Source organism: Nyctibius grandis, chromosome 6 (assembly GCF_013368605.1).
Source record: "Nyctibius grandis isolate bNycGra1 chromosome 6, bNycGra1.pri, whole genome shotgun sequence".
NCBI classification, from domain to species: Eukaryota; Metazoa; Chordata; class Aves; order Nyctibiiformes; family Nyctibiidae; genus Nyctibius; species Nyctibius grandis.
Genome location: NC_090663.1, coordinates 52,106,519 through 52,131,724, shown reverse-complemented (window position 1 = coordinate 52,131,724; position 25,206 = coordinate 52,106,519). Strand labels below are relative to the sequence as shown.

At 41.3% G+C, this 25,206-nt stretch overlaps 1 protein-coding gene across 5 annotated transcripts in view; it reads left to right on the top strand.

The window, feature by feature from the left end:
- Window positions 1–236: 236 nt before the first annotated feature.
- TRIM2 (tripartite motif containing 2) overlaps window positions 237–25,206 on the top strand; it is a 74,352-nt gene continuing 49,382 nt past the window's right edge. For 2 of the 5 annotated variants that reach the window (XM_068402936.1, XM_068402932.1), the window contains exon 1: window positions 237–337. The gene's annotated coding sequence lies outside the window, so the exon portion shown is untranslated. Of the gene's footprint in view, window positions 338–7,033; window positions 7,093–12,094; window positions 12,276–25,206 lie in introns of those variants that run through there. The other 3 variants (XM_068402934.1, XM_068402933.1, XM_068402935.1) reach the window with 2 other exon arrangements.

Below are 25,206 nucleotides of genomic sequence, written 5' to 3'. Positions count from 1 at the left end.
CCTTAAGCATTTTACTGCCTAGCAGTAAACTGTCAAGGACTAGCCCTTCCTAGTCAGTCCCCCTTGTTCCCCTACTTAAGAATGAAACACAATATCTTGAACACCCAGAATGCGAAGAAGCTAATCATTGGCTCGCATTGTGGCTGGCAGGGCAGGCCCGCCTCTTTGGCTTGTGCTGACAAGCTGTTTATGTTTGTGCAAGGCCACCCTTTAACTCAGCCGCTTGATGGCCATAATGGGACCAACTGTCTGAACACTGCAGGGAGCTAAATCTTCTGATCAGAGGCACAGTGAATTTCAGTCTCTGATACTCCTGCGTGGACTCTATGGAACGCTAGTAAGTAGCCTTCTGTCTCATTGTGGCTTTTCTTATAAGACCAAGGGCATGTTTCAGCAAGGCAGGTAGGCGCTGTCATTCAGAGAGGCAGCTATTAAAGTATTTTCCTCTGTCTGAAGTAAAAGAGCAGCTACTTTGTATGCAGTGTCATGACTACAAGGACTATGCTATTTCAATCTCAAATGAGACCTTCCTGGGAGGCAAGAGGGAAGAAGTTAATAGGGACACAACCCATTTAAACTTGCCAGGTTATTTTTTTTATGTGACTTTAATTAATCTGCAGCTAGTCCTCATTTTTAACTGCATTTCCAGTATGTGACCATCCAGTCATGTTTCAATCAGCAGCATTTTTTGCAAGGTCATAAGTAACGTTGCTTGGAAAAGTGTGAAAGGGCTAGAAATGGGATACTGTAAAATGAATGCTCCCCAAAATGCTGATAGGTGCTGTCGTATTCTAAAATATATGCCTAGCAGCAGAAAAAGCAAAGTCATGTTCAGAGATTTAAGTCCTCTTTGCTGGCTGCTATTAGGTAATGTTCACAGCTCCACAGAGCAAAAGACTGCAGAGATGGAACGAGCTTGACTTTTTGTGTCTTGAATATGTCCTTTCTAATATTCAGAATTTAAAAAAAAATATGCCATGTTTGGACAGTATTGTTCAACTTAATCCTGCATTGCAAATATTGATGGACTTTTCAGACTTTCTATTTTACCCTTTATACCAGCAAGGAAAATCTTAATGTCCCTGTCAGAGCTGAACACCATGCAGAATCTCAGAACTAGTCTGCCCCTGAAGTTTTTGCAAGTCTGTGTCTAAATTTCATGTGGTAGCTGAGGAGGTCATCTATAGACTCATTTTATAAATGAAGAAAATAAAGATGTGACAGATTAAGTGATTTTGCCATGACCATAGAGCAAAGTAAGTGTCAGCACTGAACAGTCTATTACTGAGGTCACTGTACTGTATTATTTCTTTCTTTCATTTATTTTACAAAATCCTATAGGACAATATGAATAGTAGTTTCTAGGGATGACTGTGTGCACCTCACAGGGTTCAGATTGGCTAAGAGAAACACCTCATGATTTGGCTGCTTATCTAAACTACTCTGAGCTCAAAACTGGGTGGAAAGCCTCAAGCACAGTAGGCTGTAGTAATATTTTTAGTATTTCCTTCTTTTGGCATGGCTGGAAATGTCCCGTATGGCACTAGGACAGCACTTTGATATTGCCAGGGTGGTCCTTTCTCCAGGGTACTACTTCTTCAGCTCTCTTCTGAACCAGAAGTGCCAGGATCTCTAGAAAATTCAGCTCAGGCTTTAAGTTCAAGATACCTGAGGGAAAAAAAGAAACTGTCCCTGTAAATAAGCGTGTTCATTATGCCTCTTTTTAAAATCACAGGAATAACCTTACTTCTAAGTTTCAATCAGGTCTGTGTTAGCCTTGAGTCATGCCAAAAAAATAAAAGCAAATCCGAGGTGAGGCCTGATGCCATGTTCTTTTCAGCTTGTGTAACTTGCCCCCTATGGATGTACCCAATGGGGGATGCCCTGGGGGTTGTGCCCTTGTCTCTGCCATGCTGCTTGTGTTTTGGGGCTGTGCACAGCTTCTGCAGACAGCTCTGATGCAATCTGGAGACTTTTGGCTCAGCTCTCCTACTCATCTATAATGCTTTTGAGGACTGCATCATTCAGTGAATCTTGAGTTGCAGAAGGCCAGTCAAGCAATATTATCTGTGGGAAGCAGTGTCTAAGAGACAGACAGAAACTTTCTAATAAAACTGGTCAAATTATGGGCAGCTATTGTTCTTAGTACATTTTAACTAGATGGGTCTTGATGCTCACAGTTGTTCAGCTCTGAGACTGAGCCTCCTCTACAGCAATACAGCGCATGCATGGTAGTGTATGAACTAAAGCTAATTACAGCAAGAAGCTGCTTCTGTGCCAGGCGGTGAATACAAGCCAGAGGTTTTCAGTCATTCTCTCTAAGTAGCAGATAGATACTAAGCCTTAATTAGTAAAGATGAAAATGAAATTGTTTTTTGTCTATAGATTAAGAAAGCAGGATCTCAGTACTTAAGTAACAATGGAAGCCATGAGATACACATCAGGCATAAATACACACCTAGGAGTTTTTGCTGTGCTCTCAGTACATAGTTAGGAATAATCAATATGCTTACCGCATTGTCTCTCTCTTGACTAAAGAAAGAACTCCCTTGTGCATCATGAGCTCAGCACAACATGGCTTGCTCTGTAGGGGCAGACTGTGCCTGTTTGATTTACATCAGGGTAAACAGGCAGAAGATTAAAATTGATTTGTTTTCCTCCCAGAGAGGTAATTTTCAAGATGTATTCACAGGGCTTGCTAAAACAGGGCGCTGAATCAACATCCTTCATAAAAAAACCCTGACTACTCCGAACTGCATATGCTATAATAGTAATTTCTGATTCTCAGATGGTAGGCAGTTTGTGAAAACAAAATGATTTACTAATACTCATTAACTGAGCTTTCAGATAGCCTGGAAAGCAGATAAGCATATCATCCTCAGTCTACAAAAAGAGGGAAATTAAATCTGCAAGAAAGCTAGAAATAGAACTAAGATCTGCTTCCCAGGGCTGTTTTTTTACTGCAATTCATTTTCTTCCCGTGGCTCTGTAGGTGCACTGTATGTTGACTGTGGGATCCCTTGCCAACATTTTCCTGTGGCTGAGTCTTTAGTCTGCAGGCATATTTGCAGTATAGCTGTTGTTCAGTTATTCAGCAGTTAATGGAAGGTATTAATTTGGGGTTGACTGAAACCCTGACCTCTTACCATGACCTCTTACCAGTACTTCCCAAATATACTTACAGTTACCAGATTACAAAGTCTGTAACACTGAATCTGACCTACTAGGTTTCCCCTTCTTTGCCCTTGAGAATGTCAGACCAGCTCCCAGAACTGATCAGTCTCTCAGGAAAGAACAGCTCTCCAGATTAATAAGAGTTTTGAGTTACTGGAGCTGTAATTTGTGACACTCTGAGCATTTGAATTCTTAGTGAAAGCAGGAGGCTTTAAGGGTGCTTTTCATCTCAGGGTTTCGGATTATTAGCAGGTGCTCTGCTGTTGTGTTCTATATGTTTGACACACATCAGTTAAGGTTATGCTAAGAGAGAGCCTGTGAGTGAAAGACCATATGTGCCCCCCTCCCATCAGGTCTCCTTAGGGATAGAGGCTGAGATTTGCAAACAACCCCTCCTCAGCCTCCTTGGGTAAGTTGTCCTCTCTCTTAAATCTGAACCCTCTGACTAATATCTTCCGTGCTAATGTCCTCAACTTTCACACATACCTATGAAAGCTTTTAAAATCTTTTATTGTGTTTTTTTTTTCAGGTCCATTTTCGTAGGTATTAGATCCTTTTCTAGGTAAGGGATGTTGTTGCCACTAAAGTGTAACATACTGGTTGGTTCTAAAAAATGAAAAATGCTAAGCATGCAGCCTCTTCTATTGAAAAAGAAAAAGCAGCAGGGTTGTAGCATTCACATCTCACTCATATACCAAGAGCTGAGGGTCTGCTTCTAAGGTGTGCATTTTATTTTGATGGTGTTACTCAGAGAAGGCACTGCACTTAGGAAAGAAAAAAGATTGCAAGGCAGGTTATATGTGAAAAATTCACCCCAGGAGAACAGAGGAAGTTTCTTAACCAGGAATTTGCCACAGGGCCTGTTCTGTAGAGTGGTGTGCCTGAAATATAATAGAAAAAACAGCTCAAGACAGAAAGAAAAGAGATCACTTCCTACCTTACTTGCCTGTGGCAGAGTGAATTGCAGTGGCTAAGTGGTCTTCAGGTCTGTGCTGCCCTAAATCTGTATCTACCAGAGTACACTGGTTTCTTTGACTTCTCTCCCTCCTGTCCGATATGCCTGCCCTCCCAGCTGGCCAGCAGTGCTGAAAGAAACAAGCATCAGTGGCATACAGATACTTGTACTGGCTGTGCTCTGTTCCTGTACTGTGAAGACGTTCCCTTGGACTCCATAGGCAAGCCCTAAGCTTTCCTCTTACTGGAATCACTAGCTTGCAGAACAGGCTCTCTGTATTGCTGCTTTTCTTCAACAGTGTGTAAAAGGCACAGTCTTGCAAACTACCTTCTTTTAGGGTACATACAGGACTGGTATAAAATTAACTGCAGCCTCCAGATGGCCCACCCAGACTCCTGTCTCTAGCTCACCTCTCTCAGGCCCAGAAAGCAAATTGTATCCCAGTATATGCTCAAGTAGGCAGGAAATATTATAGATGCCACTGCTCCTTCATCCACGAAGGAGCTTTTAAATATTTCAGTCTCCTTTCTTTTTGCCTGCGTAGCTGGGCCAAAGGTCTAAGAAAGCAGCAATTTAAGCTCATGACATAAAATGTCCCTAATTGAGGGGATAGCTTGCTGTGTTCTGTCCTGGTTGCTGCTCTCTGAAAAAATTGTCACAGCTGTGTTCGGCCTTTCCCTCTTATCATGCTGGTTCACTGCATGTGAAACTGAGGAGCATAGTACCCACTAAGATTCAAGGATTGCACTGCAGTTTCCCTCATGAAATTAAATCATACTCGCTTTCTTCCTGACATCTTTCTCTTTACACAGCATCTTCAGTAGACACTTTACATAATGCTCATTAAGGTATAGTATAACACCTTAATGTACCCTAACTGTCAGATGTTAGTGTTTTTTATAGTAGTATCCTGGCATGGAATTCTGCAGATCTTACTCTGGCAAAACTCCCGCTAACAGCAATAGGGAGACTGGTTACTTACGGGCTGAAATGGGACTCTGCGAATTACAATCTTTTCTCGTACATATGGTTTAATTTCTGCTTCTGATTGGGATGCTTAACTTTAGAGCAGTACCTTTGTCCTTCTTTTCAATTAGTTTTGAATGTGTAAGAGCAAGTTGATAGGTATTTGATGAGGTTAATATTAACTCCAGCACTGCAGTGGCTGAACTTTCAGCATATTAGTTTGCAGACATTGCCTTCATGAGACCATCTGTCTAAAGAAGTCTGCCACCTTCTCTCCATTTTGCCCATAATTTTCTCCTGATATCCACTCTCCTCTATCACTTTGAAATCTATGCTTGACACTCCTATACACTTTGGGACCCAGAGCTACATCAAAATGTTTCCTTGGTTCACAGTGGCTATGGAAAATGTTACGCTGTCACTCCAATACACAGACGGGAAAATGTGAGCCAGGGCTACTGTGGCTCTGACTGCAAAAAAAGAGGATACAGGCGTGGGAAGAGATGATCATGTGGGTAGAAAGAGCAGGAGCAGCAATCTTGTATATGTATGCAGGTATGTAAATTAGAGTATTCTCAGTAGAGATATCTTGTATTCCCACCTGCCCCAAAGCCTTGCACAGCCTCAAGCCTCTCAGCCTTTCACTCGAGCTTTTAGTGTCTCCTAGCTTGATGCCCGTCATCCTTAGACCTGGTCTCCAGCTCATGCCAGTGTAGAGCATCCAGCTCCTCCCTGTGGTCCATGCCCCCCTGCCTCAACCACATAGTTCACAGCCTCTTCATCTTTCTGCCACAACTACTCTCTTCCTATCCTAGAGCTACCTTTTATTCCAGGCCTCCCAGATCCTATCCTCCTGAACCTCTGTGCTCCATACCATTTAAGATGCTTGTTCTCTCTGCCTTGCAGTCCTTAAAAGCCCCAGAGCCCTTCGCTCTTTGCCATATTCCCCTCCTACTCTGTCTTACTCACTACAGCCCAGTGTTTGCAGTCTGAGAAACAGGGGGCTGTTTCTTCTCCCCTAGTCTCAGGTTCTTCAGTGCAAAGGTCTCAATATACCTTCTTTTTCTCATTGTACTTGAAGGCAGGAAAGTAGGACAGGTCCAGGGTAAACCAGGCACATACTAGCCCTTTGTATGCTGTAAGAATGGATAGCCCCAGGCAAGGTCAGAGAAAGACTAAGCCAAGAAATATATAAGCATGGTATATTTTTTTAGAAAATGTAGCCCTTTCTATTTCTCTTGGCAAACAATGTGTCCAGTATTCAACACACATCTTGTGAACTGACTTCAGGCCCAGAACTGCTTTTGAACTGTTTGCTGTGCTTCTTCACATGTTCATTTCTTTGTGTTACTGGTCACATGGTAACATTTCTGATTCTTGGATGAATGATGTTTTCAAACAAAAAGAGGGATTTGGACACATTACTTTTGGTTCAGAACTTTTCATGAATGCAGCCATATGAAAATGTATTACATCAGTGTTTCCTGGATACTTGCTTTTGAAAGAAAGCTTACTTCTGTGAATGAAAGTTTGTGAAAAACAGAAATACAGAGACATTACGATTTCCTAGGAACCAGGGGCTGATGGTTAATTTCTGAGAGTAGCAAACTGTGATTCAGGGCAGTACAGAGCAGAAGCGTGAGCCTGGCACAAACTGAGCGTATGCCAGTGTGTAAGGGTCATGGTTGCCACAGAAGTGTGACTTAGAGCTCGAAGTGAGATTAGTCAGGAGGAGTGTGGGGCTTACCTGCTGTTTCACAGTATATTGTCATAAGCAGCTTGAGTATTTGGCTTGCAGTATTCCAGTATTCTTTCTTCCCCTGCTCCGCTCCATAATGCCCCCGGTCTGTGTTAGCTGCAGCACTCAGTGGCACCCTGTGAGCTAATTCACCTCACTGACCTTGCAGAAAAGTGATGCATTTTGTCATGGGTCAATTTTCTGTCAGACGATGGACTGTATCTGTTCACTGGGAGTCCAACAAGCGCCTCAGTGCAAGGTAAGAAGTGGGAGTGTACAGCCAGAGGGGGAAAGGGAACCTTTGAAAACAGTCTGATGTTTGTCTTTTGAAATTACATCCTCCAATATTGGACCCTTCCTGATGAAAACCACTGGGACGTATGCATTGCATGCAGTTTGCTGGCTTGTTAATTAAAGAATACAAAGCATTCAGCCATTAACTCCTGTACTGAGGCCTTCAGGGTGTGAAATAGGGACCACAGTTCCAGCTCACTTAGAAGGGAAAAGGGTGCATGTATCCCGTCACCAAAGCGCTCAGAATGAGATCATGTGCCCTGGGCAAGCCCAGATCCCTGCAGTCACAGATGTTAGTAAGAGTTGATGGGGAAAAGTGGCTTAGTGTTATGCTTATTCTCCCTTTTTTTCTGGGGACAGCCAGGGGCTACTGCAGGCTGTAGTGAAAACAGCAGTGGCCGTGGGGCTTCTCCAACGGTGACATCAAGGTTATAATGCATTATGGTATTGTCTGAGCTGTGTATTTCCTTTCTGTGGAAAAGAAGTGATATGTTGTAAAGCAAGATACATACATTATAAAGCGAAATACCAAAAGCACTGAAACAGCCCAATCCTCGTCCAACAGTAGGAGCAGGCTGCAAAGAATTGTCACACTATATTATCTCTTTGGAAAAACAGCTGACAATTATGTGCCTTTCTGAAGGGGGACAGGCTTTTGACAAACTCAAGTCACTGGGCACCAAGCTGAAGGACTAAAACAAAATACGTAGAAAGTGAGGCCAGATCAACTGAATACAAGCTTAGCATCTGAACTGAGACACAAGATATTCCATGTGCTGGCTTTAAAATGCTGGTAAAATGATTTATAATATCACAGCTAATTCCTCTTTAAAAAATGGGTTATTGTCAGTCCCAAAATCTACATTATTTTATTTCATCAACAGTAAGTGAACTGAAGGTTCGCCTTGAACTCCTCCAAGCGTAGATTTGTCTCAGTTTATCAGACTTGTGGTTTTTCAGTCTGTACAAAGCCTGCTAGCTTGTTTGCATCAGAATATTCATCTAGGACTTAAACTATGACAGACTAGAAATCTGCATAAACATGTTTAAAATCCTACACCAAGTAGTCTACTGCTAAAATGAAAGGTGAACACACAGCTGTGGTGTATCCTTGGCTTGTTAATCTGCCATCCTGAGCTTCTGTCATTCAGGCAATTTCACAATTTCACAAATTAAATGGCAAGTTGCATCCTCCACCAAACCCAGACCTTTCACCCGTCACTTTCTCAGTATTTAAACTGCAAAAGAACAGGATGAAAACCAGGGTGCTTTCATCTATACCTTTGCAATTCAGCAATCCCAATACAACCACGTGAGTCCAGAGGAGGGCGACCAAGCTGGTGAAGGGTCTGGAGGGTCTGACCTACCAGGAACGGCTGAGGGAGCTGGGGTTGTTTAGCCTGGAGAAGAGGAGGCTCAGGGGTGACCTTATTGCAGTCTACAACTACCTGAAGGGAGGTTGTAGTGAAGTGGGAGTTGGCCTCTTCTCCCAGGCAACTAGCGCTAGGACAAGAGGACACAGCCTCAAGCTTCGCCAGGGGAGGTTCAGGTTGGACATTAGGAAGCATTTCTTCTCAGAAAGGGTCATTAGACATTGGAACGGGCTGCACAGGGATGTGGTGGAGTCACCATCTCTGGATGTGTTTAAGAAAAGACTGGACATGGCACTTAGTGCCATGGTCTAGTTGACATGGTGGTGTCAGGGCAATGGTTAGACTCGATGATCCCAGAGGAAATCCTCCAACCTGATTGATTCTGTGATTCTGTAAACTAGATGGGAGCAGAATCCAGGCCAAGGGAGATACATATTCTGCCGCCTACTGTGCATCACAACCTGTCCGTCACTGACTGAGGAGGGGCACTTTTTCTTTCCTTTAATGAACATGCAATAAGGTCTAAAAAAACCCTTTCAAGAATCTATGTACAAAGCTGCATATAATCAGTATAATCAATATCTAAGCTGCATCCTTCTCCGCTCTTGTCCTACTAACATCGCTAACATAGTTGATCTTGATGAAAAATCAGGGTTGTTTTCTACTTACATGGAAAATAACAGGGTTGTTTTGTAGCTGGCATTTGAAAACATCCTAAATGGAAGCTGCCATTTTTCTGAGAAGGCAAATTGCTTCTAGCAGGTTGTTTTCCCTATCTGATCTGTTCTTTGTTGCGTCTTTCCTATACAAAGCTTTCTACAGTAAATTTTCTCTCACCATCAAACTGATGAATATCTTCCATCTCCATTTCTCCAGAAAACTAACATCCCTGTGCTAGATAGGAACACGGTGCTTGACTGCCTCAAAGTTCATGGAGACAGAGTGTGAGAAAGTGAGCATCAAATGATGCCTTAGTAATATCCAGGCAACAGTGAGGGGACACACAGCTAGCCTGCCTGGAGGCAGGAGCTATCTATGGACAGTAGGATGCTGGTACCCCACATGGATGATACAAAAGAGGAAATGAAGAATAGAAAAGAAGGGAGAAAAAGATAGTGAATAAGAATGATCCCCGGAGCCTGGAAAATGAAAGGTCATTTAAAATCAGTCTTCTATTTTTGAATCTTGAATTTTCTTGAAGTTTTCTTACAGAGTTGTTATTTGTGAAAGCAGACTTTGATGTAAACGGACTGGTTTTTTTGACAGAACAGATATATTGAAGAGTACCTGAGAGATCAGTGTGAATTAATGCATTTGCTCCTTGGCAGGGGAAAAACATTCAGTCAGCACAAGCATCACAAACTGAAAGTGGCTATTTCGACCTACTCCCCACTTTAACACCACATCTCACCAAAAAAAGAGTTCTTATTCCAAGGATAAGTCATTCAGCTTGTCCTGTACTGTGATAGTACAGTGCAGAAGAGAGCCCACATGTCCAGAAAACCACACAAGGGCTGCTCTGCTGTACCCATTGAAATAATTTCTGGCCCCAAACCTGGAAGTCTGCTCTACCAGGATCAAGTCCTTTGATTCCATGGAAAATACTAGTCATGATAAAAACAAGATGTAGTCAGTTCACCCCACTTGTTTACTAAGTGGGAGAAGAGTAACTCAACTGTTAACAAACCTTGTTTACTGCTGTTTCAAAAAATTATTTTATTTGCTTCAGTTGATGTCTGTGAATTTCAAGTGTTTCGCTGCTTACTAACAGCAGTGAGGAAAAATGCTAGAATGCAGGCCAAAGATGCACAACTATGGTAGGAACTGAGAAGTAGGGCACATGAAATCTGTTCTCATGTACCTCTTGTTTGTACAAGAGTACATGGGGGGGTGCTCTGGTGCCGAATGGTAAAACCGAGCTCATGTGTAGCCTTTCACATTGGATCACTGGATTGTATTTCACTCATCTGGAGGGCTGCCTGTTTTCACAAAAGCTGTAGGAATAGAATACCTTTGAGATCTCCAGCATTCTACCTCATGTGACTGAAATTATTCAATGGGTTATACAACTATTCGAAGGAATTGTGACAGCACGTGCAAAAACACACGCAAAGAAAATTAGTTCATAATGTTCTCCTTTGCCTCTACTGATTAGAGTCTTGATTTTTTTTTTTTTTTTTAATAATTCAGCTGCTTTTGAAATTAACAGTCCAGTCATGTCAATCCTGGATCCAGGGATATAGGTACAAGATGAGTAGACGATCAGCACAATCCTAATTGTGCAAAGATGAAAAACTGAGCAAGTAACAGGGCTCAGGACTTTTAGGCAGTGTTTACAATGGTGTTTTTATTTTGTTAATGACTCACTGTACTGATTCACCCATGCTTTAGTGAAAGTTGCCTCATTTAGAGATTCTCACTGTTCAAATAGAGTAAGATTATTCCCAGTAGAAAAGCTTGCAAAAGTCCTCTGGTAAAACTAAAGACTAAATAAAACTTGATATTTTAAAGTAAAAGAACATGCAGATAACAACAACTTTAGTTATAAGCAATGGCAAAACTTTTTTTATCCACCATAAAATTGATTTCCCAATTTTTTATTGGAAAACAATGTTCTTCAGTACTGACTCAAAACCCTTGAGGTATCCAAAAATATAGGTGACCCCTCAAGCCTCTGGTACCTGGATTTAATCAGGGCAGTAGACCTTTAAATAGCTGAAAATAGGGACTGAAAGTGACTTAGCATCTTCAAGTCATGGACTTCCATGGGGTGCTTTTCAAAATTTTGCTTGTGATACTTTTGGTAAAATGTTCATTCTTTAATTAATGGATCAGATCACCCCAGAGGTTCTGAGGTTCTGAAGTCAACTGTCCACTGACTCTAGGAGTTGCTCTATTAGAGCAAAAAACCCCACCAAACCAAAACAAAACCTCCCAACACAGTAGATTTGCTTCCCACCTGGAAGCATTTAAATGACGTAAGTGGATCAGCATTCACTTCCCTGTTTATAAAAAACAGGTTGTTCTAAATGGCTTGCTAAACTGTTGAACTATTTCAAGTAATGCACTGGATTTTTTTCCTCTCTTCCAGAGAGGCTGTTTGTGCTGGGAGGGAGGGAGGGCTGCAAGGTTGGTTTGTTTTCACAGTGCAGGGGGGACACCCAGCTGCCACCTTCCCGAGTGGTGTGTGGTGCTCTCGGCTGCTGGGGGCTGCCTGGGGGAGCAGTCAGTCATCTGCAGGCAGGAGACCATCCCGGCATGGGGCTGGCTGTTTATTTTCAAAGCCTTTGTACCTCAGGTTACTTATAAGGCTGATGCTTGGGGAGTTCAGCTAAAACTGGACTTTATATATTCCCTGGTTTGCCTGTAATTTGCAGCTTATGAAAACCAGACGGATGACTCCATGCTCTGCAAGTTAGTATAGGCATGGGAGCTTCTGACATAAAAGCAGCTTTTACAGAAAACACTGAGTTAAGAAGATTCAGGCTCAAGCTAGATTGCTTCTTCCCTCCCCGCCCTTTTGTCTATTTTTTACTGCATCATTGGTATGTGTCCAAGGAAAGTCGGCCATATCATTCGGAAATACAAGGGGATAAACTTTTGACTGTCGGCTCTCTTCAGGCTGAAAGACTCCAGAGTAAATGAACTGGGAAAGAGAGAGAATTAAAAGGGGAGATTTCTTTAGCTGAACTTTTTTGGTTGTCTGCTCTGCCAACAGCAGTGTAAAATAACGAAGAAGCTGCAGCAGTCCTTTCCCACTGTCTTTCTAAACAATGTAAGTTACCCTTTCACACTCGTCTCTAACTGTCCGTGTGCTTTTTCTGCTTCCGAGTATTTTGTGAGAGCAGTGGTTTTAGAGCAGGCGAGCTCTCGCTGGGAGCTCTGCTGTGTGAATGAGAGAAGCGCTTTGTCTTTCTTTCTCTTCTTTAAGCCAGGGCGGTAGCGGGGAAGCTGAGCAGTCTGACACTGCCTTTCTTTGACAGTCGTGCTAGCTCGACTTTAGATGCCTGTCAAAACCTTTAAACCTTTTCAGCATTTGTGCAGAAATTCGTTTGTAGTTGGCAAAAGACAATAGCAAATGTTTTGATTGAACTATGTATGTCAGGCTTGCCGTAAGAGCAGGCGTTTCAATGGGGATTGTGTGATGCTGTGTAAACAGGACAGGATGTGACAAGGGAAGACAAATGTTTCCTGCTCTTTAATGTTTAAAAGAAATAATTGAAACAGAGCCAAGGAGTTTGCCTAGGAAAGAAATAGTGATGTTTATTCAAAGCAAAATAACGACTCTGTAAATCTGAGAGGACAATGCCAAGGTCTAATTAGGAGAGAGAGTTTTCTTTTCACAGGTGTTCAGTTTTTTGAAGTTGGTACTTGGCATTTATGCTGCCATATTCTGCTGTTGTGCTTTTGTGAAGAGTAACTTGAGACATTACCTGGTGCGTGGCTTTCCATAGGTTACTTACCTTGGTTGATTTCCCCCCTTTCAGTTTATTTTACTATTTACAAAATGCAGTCTAGGCAGAATGTCAGGCACATTGACAGGTTTAAGTAAAAACAAGGGATTACAATGATAATGTACCAGGTAATATACCTGATAATGTACCTGGTAATAAAGACAAAAATCACCCTGAACTCAAACATTCATTAGGCCAAAACAATTACATAAATGTTCATTTATATGGGGACAAATAAGAAAATTGTGGTGAAAGTACAATGACTAAATAAATATTTCTTAGATAAGGATGTGGCATAAGAAAAGTTTCTTTCTGTTTCAGCCTTGGAATTTTTGTCTTTGAGGGCAATGGATTTATTACCTGGATAGCAGTTCCGTGGCCAACTGTTGCGATTTAATCACCAGAAGTTTTTTCCTTAAAATTCCACATTGCTGCTTGTGTGAGAACTGAAATTGAATTGACTAGCAATACTAATGGGAGCTTCTAGACAACATGAATATTTGGAATAAACTTGGGAATATAAACTGTAGGGCTTGAAAAGCATATTAAAAGGTTTGGTTTGTTAAAATCTGTATAAACTTGTTTATTTTAAAGCTAATCTTATAATTTTCTGGAAGATGGACTCATGATATCTAAAGCCTGGAGTGGTTATAGAGAGAAGGTACCAGGAAGCTACTGTACCTGGCCTTGGGACTGCATCGTCCTGCTAGAAAACAAAGCCAGCAGAAAGAGGAGGTTAGTCCCTGTTTCCAGAGAGTTTTTTGAGGTGAATCGTTCTGTTGGCTGCTGGCAAAATGAAATAAGGCTTCTGTGCTTTGGCCCTCATCCAAAACTGCTTACCATAAACCAAAAGTTTCCTCAAACTTCTCAGCAAAGCATTTGACAAACTTCCGTTGTGAAGAAGCTCCCTGGTCTGATCTAGACCTGCAACACCCACAGTTTGGCTATAAAGAACAGCTTGGGGTTTTCTTCATTGAGGACTCATTTCAGTCCTTGAGATTCATCCTTTTTCATGAGAAATGGCTTTGATACACCTTTAATACACCATTGCTTTCCTTAGGGAGAAGGCTAAACAGAACTTTGTTGCTTCAAGGAGCACCACTAACACATGCTGTTTGAGGGCCTGAAGAAACATGAAGTGGGTTTTACGGTAGAACCAATTCTAGATTTGATTATAGGGTTTCTGGGAAGAGGGAAAAAATAAAATCATGGAAACATTCATTATTCAGCCAACTAGGAAAAATCTTTTGGTTTCTTTGTGTAACTGGTAAAGGGAGACAGCAAATGTATCAAGCCAGATACAGAATAAAAATTAGAAGTATATATATGTTTAATGCCTTTTTTGGGGGGTCTTAAATGTTCATCTTTTTCACAGAAGTTATCTTCCATGTACTAACTAGAACATACAAGTTCAGTGTAATCTTGGTTTTGAGGCTAGATTTGAGACAAGCAGTGTCCATGGTCTGACAGCACACGCGAGTGCTGTCTGAATTCTGCTATGTCCAGCAGCATGCACAGTGTTTGGAAAATTAGACCTTACCTGGACAAAGATGACAAAACTACTGGGGAATTTCCCCAGCCCATGACAGTATTCTTTCTCTGGCAATCCCAGTTTTAGCTTCAAGATCAGGTGGTTTACTGGAAAATCCCAGATAATTGGTGATGGAAGCCATCGTGAAAACATGCTGGGCCTGTCTTTGCCTGATAATGGAATTTCATTAGTTCATAACAAAACTTGGATTTGGACAGCTTATATAAACACAGTGATGCTCTTGATTCCTTTTAGGAAAACTGAGGAATTAAATGAACTGGAAAGGTTTTGGGTGTCCTAACATAGAGAACAAAATGTTGTGCATTATTATAGTGAAGCTGAAATTTAATTATCTGCATAAAGTATTAAACATCCACAGTTTTGCAAAAACATGTAATACTGTGTCTAGACACATGAACTATTTATACAAAAACAAAGGCACAGTGTATGGTAGGTTAGGATAAATCCTTGAGCCAAATGGAAAAGAATTGGATTTGATCAGTTGGCAAGCATATTGTCTCATCAAAATTAAATGTGCCTGAGTATACAAGTGTAGCTAGTTTGAACTATTTGTTTATACACAGCAGCAAACATATATGTTACTCCAAATAATAAATTCAGTTTATGAAGAATGATCCTTAATACAATTGCATTATAGAAGGGAATAGCTCTTCAGATTTAAATAGTTGCTTTAAGGACAGTGCAATATTCTGTATTATAAAGAGCCATTAATTCCAAAGAACCTACAAATGCGCTGAAAACTCCAACACAGTGTTTTTCCACCTTTTTTTTTTAATTTTTTGAGCCCTAAAAATTTTCTGCTGGAATTTTGCCCATACATATTTTGCAGGGTAACATATGTGAACTTGCTTTTTAAAGTCAGCTTTCAGGGACTACGCTGAAGAAGTCCCGTGACTGCCAGATTGAAATCCACTATTGCAGATCCTACACTTGGCTGACACCTTCAGCCATAATTAGATATGCTATTTCCAGAGACTGCAGGTTGTGGTTATGTTGTTGCTGATGTTTGTGGGTTAAAAAAAAGGAGGGGTTGGGGGGAAGCTAACCATGTGAAATGCATGAATGAGTTGTTAAAAAAAAAAAGACTCTGAAACAAAATCAGTATTTATTGAAAGGAATAAATGTTGCAAAGGAAATAATGGTTGTCTGGAGGTTACTAAAAATACTGAAGGGAAAAGAACAGGGCTTAGCATTCACATAAATAGACTTCACCTCTCTGTACCTCCATTTTTTTGATAGGTTACTTTTTGAGACACACTTGCTGCTTCTGTTAGAATTGGGCCTGCTCTTGTATTTGTTATGTGACATGAACGGATTGGAGGCAGTCCCTTGGTGTGCTGTAAGGTTTATGTTGACATGTGCCTGTAATGGGAAGCAATTATTACATAACACTGTACATAACATTACTGTAACACTTAGCAAATGCAATTTGGAAGAATTCCTGTTTTGTGAGAAATGGTGCAAGATTTCTTTCTCTTCCTCTTTATTTTTGATCAACTGGAATAAAGTCCACCTCCCACTGAACAAAACTCAGGTTGACCTTTGGAGAGATGAAAATGGCATTTCATGTCAAACTTTCTGAATTGTTTTATTTCTATAAAGACCAGGTTTTATTTCTGTAGTTTAAACATTTATTGTATAAATTGTAACATTAAAGACATTTGTTTTCTACTATAGACTCTCTAGACATTTTCTGTCACAGAATCTGTAGACATATCTTGGCATTGCATGTCATTCCTTCTAATAATTGGGGTGCTTGGCTATATTTGGATTGGGCATTGCTTATTTTAAAAGGTGAATTTAGCTGGAAGTCAGTAATTTAGTTTGATCACAGGAATAGCAGTTTGTAACTGGAATAACATAGTGAAATAAATGGCATAACGTATCACTCTAACGTACGGTGTGGGGACAGCCAAGGATCTAGTCAGCTGAGAGTCTGCTGGCAACCAGGTGGGCTTCCCACTTGCCAGCTGGACTTTAGGGCAATAACTCAAAAGCAAATCCCATTCAAAACGAAGAATTGAAACAGCAATTGGAATATAGTTCTTGAGGTCCAGAACAGATAGTGTGGCAGGTAGATGTTGGCTGGTTCCATCCATCTTGCTACTAGTTAGTTGGAGTAGGGTTAAAAGAGGCACAGCTAAATTAAGAAGGAGACTAATCGTAGACATGTGAAAAATGTTAGCAGCATGTATTCTGGCACTGCTTACATTACATGGTGATCCTGTTAACACAAGCATCAAAATATATCCTGTATAGCTGGACTGCTACAATAGTTTACAAAGAAACTGTTGCTGGAATGGCTATGATAGTTTACTGTTAGACATTAAATCTAGGCTATAATAACTTTAAGAATATGCCCTGCCACTAGGAGAAGACAAATTATTTAAAAATATACTGTAATAATGTATACCCTAAATGTTCCCCTGGAAGAACTCTGGGCAACTCTGCTTTTTATGGTCATCACTTTTGCTCATGTGTACAAGTATTATTCATTCTCTCACTTTAAAACCTTCTGAATATTATCCATTTTGGATGCATTTTAGGAGCAATTAATTAGGTGGATGGTGATCTTCAGTCTGTATGCCAGGGTGGATGCCCTCTCTGAAAGAGACATAAAGACTGGAGTAGATGCAATTACTTTTGATTAGGTTTTAAATGCATGAGATGAAGGTTCAGTAATCTGCCTGCTCCTAATCCAGTATGGATTTATTTGTCTTAGTGTTATTGGTTTGCCTAAACCTGTGTATGATCAGTTTATTTCTGGGTGACTTTCTGTTCTTTTGTCATGTAAAGCTATTTGTTCTGTCCTACCATGAGCTTCTGTTCTTAATTATTTTTTTCTTTCAATTCTGGAGACATAGAGTGACAATCCCCTCTTTTTCTGTTGTTTTTTTAATGGGTTTGAGAATATCCCTTCATTGAACTTGCAGTTTGGAAAATTGTCACGTGTGGTGTGATGGCTTAAAGAAAAAGTGAAAGTTTTAGTGTCTGAAAAAATTTATACTGTGCCTGCCTCCTTCTATGTCAAAGTTTAGCAGAACTTGGTTATTTGTGAGCTTGAAGGTGTGTGATATCTACCAGTGTGTTTTGTGAAGAGCTCAGGAGATGATTTTTCTGAGCTACATAACTCTGACTAGTATGAAAATACAAATGTGCAAAGATGCTTCTGCACCTTGTGCAGAACAAAAACCCTCCAAAGCAGTGATGGAATCTTGAGCAAACACACTTGACACAATTACTTACAGAACAACAACAACAAAAAGATTGCACTCAAAAGATTTTGCGGAACTTGGAAATGCTTTTGAAAAGATCCAACAATTATGTTTTTGTGTGCCTCTGAATGCATTAATCTCTATAGTGGTCCTTGGAGAGACTTCATATGTGTGGCATATTTAGCCCCAGCCATATTTGGCCCGTGATCTATATTATTAGAGAGTTTGCATACTCTGTGAGAAACAGGACTTCCAGAAGAGCAGATGCCACCAGGTTCAATGATGTCAGGTGTCTTCAAGGCCACCCTGGTTCTTCTGAGAACAGCTGTATGTTGTAAATACTGTAAATCAGGCTGCTTACAAATTCCCCAGGAACTAAAATGACCCCCAGGAATAAAAACTCAGGAGTGAGGAACAAGCCTTTTACAGCATACATAAACTGTTCAAGAGGGAAAACTGCCACCGTTTGTCTGCATTTGCACAGTATTTTTTAGTCCCTTTTCCAGTGAGGAAACAGTATTCATGAAATACCCTTCTATAACTTTCTCTTCTGCAATCCCTATGTTTGTGGAAGTGTTAATGTAAACCTTCAGGGATTAACTCCCACAAGATAAGCTTCTGCTGGTGTTTTTTTTGTTGTTATATTCAAAGCAGATTTTCTTTGATATTTAGAGTAATTGCACTGTACTGGCACTGGGAAACCTAGGGCCCTAAAATCAGGTAGAGCCACAGCCTAATTTCATACCATCTGAGTTTTTTTTGTCCTGAATGTTACTCTGAGACAATACTATGATATGGGTTTGTGCGTGGTTTTCCCAATCTGCTTGAAAGCCTTGCTGTACCCTCTGCACAGAACAGGCTCTTCTCTTTAGTTATTACCTAATTCTTAGTCTGCTCTGTGGAGTTTTGGGAACAACAGATCTTTCTGCATCTCAGCTCAGAAAACATTTAATAATAAAGAGATAAAAGGTGCACCATGAAGATTTCATCCTGTTTATCAAATATGCAGTGGTAATTTTTTTTGCCTTGCATCTAAAATAGCTGGAAATAAATTTTGATTGTGAAATACAAACATGTTCTGAGATACTTCATTACTAATTAAAGATGAATAATTTTCCATTCATTCACAAATGTAATCCTTTACTTGAAATCTCTCAGTGGAGATAAGTGCAATCCTTTATTACACAGAAACAAGAAGACAGTATGTAACAGAGGACTGTTTTATAAGAACTGCGTTACATATTCTGTGTAGCCAGAGAACCCCCTCATCCCTTAGCTTCCTCATTCTAATTAGCTTTTTTACTGTTCCCTCCTACAATAAATAAAAAAAACAGACTAGACTGGTGCATGCAAAAATGTTTGTATATATTAAGGTGAATTCATAAAAAGTAAGTGAGTGGTTCCATTTCCTATGCTTGGAAAGTCCAGAATTTGTTTGTCTTATCAGAAGCTGACACATTGCAGTCTTGAGTACAATTAAGCAGGAAAGCTTCTTCCCATATTTAACTTTCAGGACGGATTTTTATCTGTGCTCCTGAATGGTGGCCTTTACCCTCTGAACTGCCATCATTGTTTCACCTCTGTGATGTGCTTTTGCAGAAGGCCTGCTCTGAAGGTGTGCAACTCCAGAGGAACCTCTGTTGAGGAGGGTGGACAATGTTTAAACCTTTAAATGAGGAGAACCAGGATAGCAATTAAGGTGTGATTTCCCCAAGCTCTATGGCATTGCTTTTAGAATAATACAGAGTACCTCTGCAGAGAAACAAGACAAATGTCAGTCTTAAGGAAATACCACTAGAAGTCTCTCTCTCTTTTTTTTTATCCCCTTTAAGGACAAAGTAAATTTGAAAAGGTAGGAGGAAGTGGGGAAAAATTCTAGGTTAGTGTTGCATTCACTGTGAGAGGGTTCTCTGCTTGGGGTGATGACTAGTCAGTCTCCATTGTTGTGTGTCTTGTTTGTATGACTTAGAAATGGGTGTACGTGCTAAAGGTACTCCGTGGCCCTGAGTGGCATTTTTCATGCAACAGTAGTGTATGAAGGCAACTGTCTGATGGATTAATTTCCCCTGACATCCCTAAATAGCAGGGCTCTGCAAAGTGATAAAAACAGCCCTGGGAAGCCATTAATGGCCATTAACTATGTCAAAAGGGAGTGGCTACTACGACAGCTCCTGTGATGTCTGCACTGAGTATGTGGAAGGTTTGTCTGGGTCAAATCAAAAGCAAATCTAGACTAGCCTTATAATTTAGATGGTGGCTGACAGTGGATGCCTACAGAAGGGCATAAGAATAGATGAGACATATCATGGTACTCTCCAGAATGCTCTTTCATGTTCAGTGATTTGTGCTTCCAGTTCTGCTTCTGGTAGAGGTGGTGTCTTTGTATTTTAAAATCTTTAATCAATTTATCCACCTTGAATTTGTCCTTCTCTCCTGGAATGCCTGTAAAATATTAACAACTGTAGCATCCTGGGGCAATGGGTTTCACAGCTCACAAGACGAAGGAGTATCCAGCACATTACTGGTAGCCTTAAAAGAGGTTTCTCATCTGTAGCCAATAAAAAGGAAGAGTAAAAAGCAATAGCTATAAATTGTGAATAAAAAATAAATTGTGAATAAAATTTAACTCAAGAGTACAGTATGCTCTACCTACCAAAAACTTAGTGATTGCTGTTTCATTAGGCTTCCAAAAGCATTTAAGTTATTTGAAATACATCCTAACAGACCCTCACTGTGCTAACTGAGTTGGAGAAGTTCAGTACCTGAGATAGTGCAGAGTCTGTATGTCCTATTTGTAACTGGTTTTCCACCAGGATTTCTCAATTACTTTTAACAGCAGTGCCTAGAGCTGGTTACTTTACATACACCTCTGATGGATTTTGTTGTTTACTATGTATAACCTGTATCAGTAACAGCATGGTACATCTTGCCACAGTCATCACAAGGACTACTTCTAAAGTGTCAGGCAGTTCTTATATCTGCTCATAGGGTTTGCAAAGGGAAGAGGATGCTAAGATCTGCTCCTGTTCTCTGACTGCAAAAGATTCAGGCTATATAAGCTACTATCTTGCACCTCTTTCTTTACAAAAATAGTCCTTATCCAAATTAATGGCTAGTTATGAAAACTTACTTCATAGTGTAGAAAGGTATTTAGTGTCATAGATACAGCTAAATGGCAGTAGTTGAATTGTGTGAGGCGTTAAGACATGGGCTGTCTGTGCTTGCACAGGATCTGTGTTCTGTGTAGCTGGTGCCTGTCACAGGGGGATTCTGGTACTTGGAAGAAATTTCCAGGTGCTATCACAATACAAATGATAATGTACATATTGTTCTAAACTGTCCTGATGGCAGTGTTTTTTCCAAGTGCTCTTTTTATTTAAAAATATACCTTCATTCACGTGGTTATCGTTTTCTAGACTCTCTCCTAATTTGCTTTTCATGTACTTAAAAACATACTGGTTTTCCTGTAAAGTAAAATGGATGTATTTTCATACGGAAATAAATGTATTGTATATCCCAGTTCAGCTTGGGAGAGTCTTAAAATTGTGTCATGTGAGTGATTCTACTTTCCTTCTCTTTCATTAGCTGTTGCTTCATAAGTTGTGATGTCAGTTAAAAAGACTGATAAGTATGCAGGTAGGTATCTATGAGGGTCTTATGACAATGTAATTTTTGCAGAAGTCTGACCTACGTCAGTGCTGGGCATTTGCTTACGAGCAGCCTGGCAATGCCCCTGTAGGAGCCTTGGGCATCCAGCCTGGACCTGCCCTGTGTGGCGAGAACCTGGAAGAGATAGCTAAGAGAAAGCTTAGGAGAGTTATTTTTGGAGATGAAGGATAAAGGTGGACACCTTTTACTACTGCTGCTCCTTGCAGCTTGTGTCAGGTATAAAACCTTGTACCTCAAGGAAAAGGCTTGAGGAAAACCTGGGATGAGCCAGAGCAGCTGCTTGGTAGACCCCGAGAATGGGTCACTAGGACTGTCTGGAGATTCAGCCCGCTCAGGGGCATGGTGGGCTTTGCAGTCAGATAACTGTATCTTACTGCGGCTGTAGTGAAACTCTGCTGTGGAAACACATACTGGGAATTGATGCATTTCTGCAGATAAGGCACAAGATACAGGGAGCACTTCATCTCTGCTGTAGGAAGGTTTCAGCTTTTTCCCATAACAACAGTTCTTTAAATAGGAGCCCTGGCATGCAATCAGCAAACGAGTGTCCTTGCTGAGGGCTGGAAAGACATATTTACTGGGTGAATTTCCGCCATCGGGTGTTTCCAAGTTTTGAACTGCTGGAGCTGACTACTGCTAAGTCAAATGGAGTGACCCTGTGAGTGCGGAGGAGGAGGACACAGCGTCGCAGCCAGCACAATCAGGCTCTGTGCACTTGGAGCTCCCCATGGAGCTGTAGATGGCTTTTTGTTACTGTTGTTTGGTCAGTTCAGCTCCTGTGCCTACAACCATTGTTAAAACCCACAGAGCTCCTTTTGCCAAGGTTGTTCTGACATTGTTTCTCCCTATTGCTGGTGCTGCCAGACTACCCGCTGTGTGCAGCTACGTGTTTACCTACTGGCTGTGAAAGTTCAGTGTTGCGTTTTTGCCAACATAAAGAGCCTGCCTGGGTAAACCTCTGCCTGCCACTTCACGCTTGAGCAAGGTTTTCTGTGAACCCGAGGACGATATAAATCTTCAGACATATCGCTGTGTTTTTGAAAGACATTTCAGTTCAGAAGAAGACTTAGCAAATGTAGACGGTAACATTGCTGCTGGGCTCTGGTCAAGAAAATGAGGTGGGTACTGTACAAAAGCTAAGGTAAATATGGAGGTGCAGCAACCAATATTTCGTCTTTTAAACAATGTAAGTGCTGCAGAGGATGTGAACCCGAATTCAGCCTGCTCACAGGCTGGAGAGGGGCTCTTCCTTCCCCCTCCTTCTTAGTCCCTCTCCCAAGATTTTTTTGGCAGAAACCTTACCTGCTCAGGCACCCTATCTGCTGTGTGCTGTGCACTAGGAAGACATGAATTCCTTCGCTTTGTTCCTCCATTGTTTGCTTTTTTAACCCTTAGATTCCGTCTGCTCTTTCTCGCTGTGAAACACCTATTTTTTTTCTCCTGGTTTATCTTCCATATGCTGTATCTGCTGGGAAGTGGGATTTTGAAGGTTGCAAGAAACCAATTCTAAAGGGCTGGCAGTCTTTAAGTTAATTTGGTGAAGAAGTTACAAGGCTTGTGGTGATTGCTGGGTGCTGCCTTCTCCCTTGCTGATTTGAACTTTGTGCTAGTTCAACAAAAGCTTACTGAAGTCAATGGGAACAGAAGCAGAGGAACTTTACTTTGCAGTGGTCGACAGAGAATATACGACTAAGCTCCAGTACCTGATGTGTATCACCTCCCCTAAAGGGAGAGTTGCAGAACTGTAAGATCAAGTGGAGATGCAGCGTTGGGCAGCTCCAGAGGAGTGTCTCAGGAGGGAGTAGAGGGGATGGTCTCTGCGCAGTTCAACCTTCACCACACAGCTCAGTACCAAAACACTGAGCATTTTTTACTTGCCTTTACTTTTCTTGCCTTTGCTCAGCAACTCTGAAGAAAATGCCTAGGGCATATGCCTAGGTATAATGCACCTTATATCTAACAGTATGTAGAAAAGGCCAGGGACGGACCTCTTTCCTAATAGATTCCTGCTCAACCTCCTGCTTTTTGTGTGTATTGCCTGTAATCCTATGCCTGGAGGGGTTAACAGTGATTAGTATGGAGTCTCCATGGAGCACTTTTATTTCAAGTAGCATTTCAGAGCAGATGTTTATGGAATCAGCAATGATTTGATGTGCAGTTTTAATTATTTGTCAGTTCAGCTTGGTTTTATTTGAGCCTGTGTACCTATAAAGGCTGAACAGAGATACGTCAGCATTAACAAAATAGGTACACCTAGAGAGTAAAAAATGTACAATTGTAATGGTGATGTTAACAGCACTACGTAGTTAATCTGGGTAGGGGGTTTTTCAATATAGATGCTCTGAATCACTGCTTTGGATGGCACGTGTACAATTTTAAATCCTTTTACTTAGGCCTGCACAGCATCTACCCCTGAAATAATTACTTGGACCTACCTCACTGCAGACATTTTTTTTTAATAGCTCATCTGAGAATATGACATTTTATTAAACATGGAAAGGGCTCTAAATGACAGCTCTGAGGCTGTCATTTAACCTGATATGTGACAGTTTAATCCTATCATTTCCCTTGGCATGCCCTTTTCCCCTCTTTTCCTACTCCTTCTCTCTGAAATCTCATTTGTGAGACCATTGGCCATTTGGTTGGAGATTCGAGGACTTCCACTGCAAGCACTCAAATTATCCTTGCATGTGCAGTAAATCCAGCATGCTCCAAGTGTGTTGGAATTCGTTATGCAAGGCCCTGACCCAAAATGAGGTCCTGAAAACCTCAGAAGACAAATAGCCTTCAAATAGGTATCGTATCTCAGTTGAGTGATGACTGTGTGATCACAGAAGCTCTAAGCTGACAGTCTTGTCCCTTGGTGTGTGCAGGGCAGCCACCAGCAGGTCCCCTCTCCATCCAAAGACAGGACAGCTGGGAGATGGGGTCTGTGGGGATGGAAGCAGGAGCGTTGCACCACCAAAGGGTGGCGGAGAACGGATACTGCAGAGGCAGGCAGAAGTTGTGGAGATGGGGAGAGAGAAGAAACAGGGGTATTAGATGCCAGACGTAACCCTTCCCTGCTCTACAAATTGGAGTATAAAGCATTAGTATGTTGATGTCTTAAGAGGCCCACCCATGTATTTCAGGTGTTCACCCTGTTATAAGCTTTGATTACAGACTGAGGCAAGGAAGGAGGAAAAAGCAACAAAGCGTTAAACATGTAAAACTATTAAGCAAGGCTTTCATTTCTAGCAGTGGCTTCTATTCCTATTATTCCTGTGCCTTTAGCAGTTGAAAACTTTTAAAAGAAACCCAGTTCATGACATCAACATCTGACAGTGATACTGAAGGTGAGCCTGTTGCTGTGCTGAAGAAATGCCAGAATACAGAGCTTGTTTCTGGTGACCAGAGTGCCTGGCCCTACCACCTCAATGGCAAATACCCAAAAGGGGAAACAGAAAGAATAACAGAGGGGAGAAAAGCAGTTTGTGTTTGGTGCTGACTTGCAACATCAGTGCTGAAGACAGGCAGGGAGTGCAGTCACATCAGCCAAGGTTGGGCTGGCTGAGCAGGGAGGCCAGGCTATCCCAGCCTGGCTGCACTTGTGCTACAAAAGCCACAACCTTGGCAAGCTGAACTAGGCATAAGCAAAAGGTAGAAGGAAATAGAATAAGGTGGCAAAGGCATAGGAGGATGGGTGCTGGACAGGGCTGGGAAGGTCTCCAGCAGCCAGCATTACACCCCAGGCAAACCTTTCAAGTTCTTTGCCTCCCAGGCTATGATGAGCCATGTGTTGTGTCACAAGCTCCAGAGAAAAGCGTCTGCTCCATT